The sequence below is a fragment of the Bacillus rossius genome, chromosome 1 (genome assembly GCF_032445375.1).
Source record: "Bacillus rossius redtenbacheri isolate Brsri chromosome 1, Brsri_v3, whole genome shotgun sequence".
Taxonomy (NCBI): domain Eukaryota; kingdom Metazoa; phylum Arthropoda; class Insecta; order Phasmatodea; family Bacillidae; genus Bacillus; species Bacillus rossius.
This window is the reverse complement of record NC_086330.1, coordinates 279766694-279772693: the sequence shown is the minus strand read 5'-3', so window position 1 is coordinate 279772693 and position 6000 is coordinate 279766694.

Sequence of the window (6000 nt, the reverse complement as noted above, 5' to 3'; positions counted from 1 at the left end):
TTCTGAAATTTTATGATATCAAAGAAAACTTGTGGCGGTTTTCTCCGTGTGCTCCTGATTATTCTTGTCAATATTATGGTGGTTTTCTCCGTGTGCTCCCGTTTATTCTTGACAGTATTATGGTGGATTTATCCGTGTGCTCCTGATTATTCTTGACAATATTATGGTAGTTTTCTTCGTGTGCTCCTGATTATTCTTGTTATTATATTGATGGCTTTCTCCAAGTTTTTCTGATTATTCCTGACTATACATCTGATGGTTTTCACCGAGTGCTCCTGATTATTTGTGAGAGATCTATCTCTGCATGGATTTTTTTTGTCTAATGAGACATGTCATTTTATTTGGAGTTACATTTAATTCGATAATTTCTGCTACTAAATCAAAACTTGCAATATTTTTATCAGGTGGAATTAAAAAAAATATCATTACTCAGTCAAATTAATATTACACCATGAGACATCTGTGGAGCACCAACATGCAAGACGAACTTCCTTTTCCTTTGAGTCTAGCGAAGCCATCCTTCTTTTGCGATCGTTAGTGAGCATCCCGCATCCCGCATAAAAGAACTAAATATTATTTACCTGCAAGCAACATGTGGCGACATCTGTTGTTGAAAAGCAGAACTACATGCATAAAGTACTTTTGCATGAGATATATTAATTCTCGCTGATGAAATATGAAAAAATTTCTATTTAAGTATTGGATTTAATTTAAAACACTCAATTGGTATCTGGCATTAGTCTCAGTAACTAATATGAATTCCGATTTGGGATCTGACTCTGTATCGAAAGAACATAGGTGTAAGTTTTGCAGTAAAGAGTTTATCTTGAGAAAGAATAAAAGACAACACGAGAAGAATGACTGTGTTAAAAATCCTCTGCGCAATATGATAAGTTGTGTACGATGTAGCAAGTCGTTTACGCGGAGAGAGAGCCTAAAAAGACATGGCAGAACTTGTAGCGCCAAGCCTGCGTACAAGCAAGGGGACAACGATGAATCTACTAGCCTAAGGAAGAGTGATCTGCATTATCACAATAATCTTCTTGGCTCTTCCGATCTCGACAAAGAACTTAAATTGAAGGAGGTTGATGATTTACGGAAGAATGAAGACAATGGAAGAATCCTTAACGTGAAAAGTGAGAATATATTCCAGCCGAATTCAAGTAGATCTTTCCTACTTTGTAAAAATGATGGACTCCTAAAAAGGAAGCATGAAGACGATGAAGACACTTCGACATCATCAACATCGAATTATTACGGTAAATTGGGTGAAGACGATTCCTTCTACAGTGATTGTTACAGTGACTCTGAGGCTGTTGACAAAGACATAGACTATGATGAAACACCTAAAGCTGCCAAGATCGAAGAATGTGGAGGTGTCCTGAGACCGAAACGGTGGAAACGTCGTGATATATTAAATAAATCTGATCAAGCTTGTGATGATCACTGTCTCAAACATGAAAGTTACCCTGAGGTTGGTGGTAAAACGGAAGACACCAGAGTTCATAATATTTATTATAAAGGTGCAAGGAAGATGGTGGTAGAAGAGAATGATTACACATCATGGAAAGATCCAAACATATTGGTTGACCGGCTAAGACTTCTACATGGTTCGCTTTGTGCAGGAAACTATTTGTGCATCAAAGAAATATCCTTCATACTCAAGGAACTGAGGAAAGCTGGCTACATACAATAATGGCTTGTTTTACTTGCATTTGTATAATGTAAAGAAATAAATAATTTAAATTATAAAAATTTAAGGTTTTTATTTCGTGTATTCTGATTTCTAACTAAGACTTAGATCTCGTAACTTGTGCTTCCTTTTTGCCTTTTTTTTTGTTGATGGAGCTTCCAAGTGTGCTTCCTTATTCGATGGAGCTTCCAAGTGTGATTCCTTATTCGATGGTGCTTCCAAAATGTGCTTCCTTATTCGATGGTGCTTCCAAAATGCGCTGTCTTTATGATGGTGCATCCAAAATGCATTGCCTTTTCGTTGGCGGTGCTTCCAAATGTGCTGCCTTTTCGTTGTCGGTGCTTCCGAATGTGCTGCCTTTTCGTTGTCGGTGCTTCCAAATGTGCTGCCTTTTCGTTGTCGGTGCTTCCGAATGTGCTGCCTTTTCGTTGTCGGTGCTTCCAAATGTGCTGCCTTTTCGTTGTCGGTGCTTCCAAATGTGCTGCCTTTTCGTTGTCGGTGCTTCCGAATGTGCTGCCTTTTCGTTGTCGGTGCTTCCAAATGTGCTGCCTTTTCGTTGTCGGTGCTTCCAAATGTGCTGCCTTTTCGTTGTCGGTGCTTCCGAATGTGCTGCCTTTTCGTTGTCGGTGCTTCCGAATGTGCTGCCTTTTCGTTGTCGGTGCTTCCAAAATGTGCTGCCTTTTCGTTGTCGGTGCTTCCAAATGTGCTGCCATTTTCGTTGTCGGTGCTTCCAAATGTGCTGCCTTTTCGTAGTCGGTGCTTCCAAATGTGCTGCCTTTTCGTAGTCGGTGCTTCTATTTTTAACGTTGTTTTGACTCTAGTATTATTGTAGATGGTTCTTGATTTGACTAGCGTATTATTCCATACGGTGCATGTATATAAGCGAGTCCTAGACAGCAGGACGCTCAGTTTGTTACTGGCGACGGTGGTGTAGGGATCACCTAGTTTGTTTCTTCTGGTGCATAAGTCGTGTAATTGCCTGTTCTTGAGACTTCGATGGCATCTTTACCGACTTTAACGTCGTACTCGATGGAGGATGTATCATCGACTACGGGAACCATGACGTCAGCGCCGACGATGTTGGAGCAGATCCCGTTGGCAACGCCTCTGACAACACTGGAGGAGACTTCGATATGTGCTGTTCCACCATCAGCTGAAGTTTCATCAACATTGTATACTTCAATTAATGAAGAGCGTACTTCGCATCAGTGCAAATACTGTGGTGCATCATTTACTATCACCTCAAATGCTCGCAGACATGAAAGAAGCGGTTGTTCTAATAATGTTCAAAGAATACAATTTCAGTGCAATAAGTGCAATAAACTAATTTCACGTATCGATAGCTTACATCGTCATTATAAAAAATGCTCCGAGACGTATAATGAACATGGTTATTAATTTGACTCATGTGTTGTACCGGCTAATGAGACTATATAAGTGATTTGAACTTCAGTCCGTCTCTGGCTGCGGTGATGACCGGATCGGATAGACATTTAAAGTCATGTAAAAGGCTTAGTCCGTACAATAAGAAGACTGTTTGAATCGAGGAATCCAAAAGGCTTTGTTAATTTGTCAGTGTTTTTTTTGTACTTGTAGTAGTGTATTGAATTTATGTAATAAAATTTTTTTAAAAGAACTTGTGGTGTTTTTATTTTCTCACACCTAGCACTTTTTTAGTATTTTTTTTAAAATTAAAGTTGTTTTGTATCGGCCAGGGATCGAACCAAGGACCTAAGTCGATCCAATCAATCATTATATGGATTACAAATTTATTTAATGAATTTTGAACATGGTTTATGGAAATTATTATTTTTTTTACATAAAATTAAACATTATTGCATCGATCGCGGATCGAACCAAGGACTGGAGCGGATCGAATCGATATGTAAGTTAATGAGTGATTTTTTTTATGAATTTTGGATTTTTTCCCGCTTTTCTAGCTACATTATTACATGATTTCAAGATGGCGGCCGAATTTCAAGATGGCGGACATGACATCATACTAGGTGACGATATATATGCTTTGAAAAAGTGGTGGGAGTCAGTCTGCCTGCAACCACCATTGAGGAAGGATCGGTCGCCATTTTTATTTTTTTTGCACTCGTCGGGTTCGAACCGAGGACTCCAAACTCCGTGTACTAAAAGTATATTTTTTATAAGTATTTTATTAAAATTTTATTAAATGGATTTTTTAATAAATTTTAAAAAAAATTTCATTAAAATCGGATAATAAATAAAAAAGTTAAAGATGGCGGCCGTAACGGAAGTTGCAACGGTGACGTCATCACCCAATATGGCGGAAAACACAATGCCGGAATTTTCGAGAACACAATTACGTCATCCAAAATGGCGGATCCAAGATGGCGGATCCAAGATGGCGGATCCAGAATGGCCGTCGGGGTCAGGTCAAGGTCAAAGGACAAGGTCGCAACCATCCAAGATGGCCGCCGTGACGTCAGAGATGGACGTGACGTCAGATATGTGGCTCGGCACCTCGCACCTCAGCCTGAAGCCTGTCCTCGGCGCCCCATTCCTATACTACTCCTCTTGGTTATTTACTGCATTTAGGTTAATCACTGACTCCAATAGTATTTGCTCCGGCTAGTTAGATCAGTGGCGAGCTTAAGTTCTCGCTCCAGGACCACTGAATTAGAGCATGTCAGTCTTACATATATTCGTAATTTTAAAGATAAAAGAATAATCTCGTTACAAAAACGATTAATGTTTAGTCTTAGGATAGCTTTCAAGTTTGTTAGTGTGTTAAAATCACTTCAAATTAATAGTTAGTTTTTGAATAAATGTACAAGCGTCCTGTAACTGTTTTCCGTGGTGTGTATTGATATGGCAGGGATATGGACTTACGAAAGTAGCATACGATGGTGATCCACACATAATTGCAGCATAGTTATGTACACTGCCGTATATAAATAGCTATTTAGACACCTAAACAATCTCTATGCATCACAATCTAGATAAATAACTATGTATGTCCAGCTAAAACACCCAGATTAAAGAAGTGCTTCAAATTTGCTTCGTAATATCATGGTGTTTTGTTCAAGAAGACCGTTTTAATACTAAAACAGTTAAATATTTAATGGTGTTCAAATGGTCCATGTCTATTGGCGTGCTGCTACGCTGACGTAACGTCACCAGATGCAGTGGACACACAACCACACAAACACATATTAACAATGAAGTTCAGATGAATCCGCAAATTTTTTTTCAAATTAAAAATTCTCAGCATAGTTTTTGTTAATAACAAAACTTCATAACATTTATACGTTTTAAAATGTTATACTTACTAGAGGGGTCTCAGCAAGTGAGTTTTAAACTGTCAATAGATGATATAGAGTTGGGTTTGCGTTGAGTTGCTGTTTATAATTTATAGAACACACCATTGTAAATTAATATAAATATTAATATTATTCAACAGTAACAAATTTACTTTGTAAACAAATTACGTAAATAAGTCTGCGCTAACGTTTTGGCACGATATTATTCTCACTTATCAAACTCATGGCGGGTTAGCAGAAATTTATTTGCGGGCCGGATTTGGCTTGCTCTATGTGTTGACAAAGTTTGAAAACAAAAACTAACATTAAAATTCTTTCAAAGCGCAAAATCCTCAGTAATGGCCTAGAGCTTATTAAATAACATGGGAATCCCGTAACCCAGCTGGCATGCGAGGACGAACCTGTCATAGCTGAGTGTAGCTCATGCGCACATGAGTATTGCAGCGATGAGGGCGGCACTAGTGCTCTCTACATGCAGGAGAGGCTAACTGAATACAATAGTTTTATTTAATTATAATTTATTTTAAACAAGCCACATGTTTTTGTTTGAATTTAAATGATTCAAAATCGCCATTATCAAGATATAGCGATTTACTAATGGTTAATAAGCACGTGAATAACGTTACTCAATTACGATCACAACATGCAGTTTAAAAGAACATTTTAAACTTCTACGCACTTCTTTGCTCTACAAATTTGTTTTACACATGGTTGGCAATTACTCATTTATGTTCACACCCACAATATGTTAAACATTTTTTTTTGCAGTTTCTTAGGCCAACTAACGTTTATACTTTATTATTATTATTATTCAGTTATCATACCTGAAGACGCATAGTTATGCATTTAAAAATAAAATAATGTTTACTCAAACTTATTTCTATAAAGCCAGTTGTAAACTTGACATTTGCAAAATAAAAATAAATTGAATATACGCAATATTTTAAAACTAGTCGTATTAATCAAAAACATCAAGGGAAAACCTGAAAATTAATGCTTTAAATTTGGTTTCAA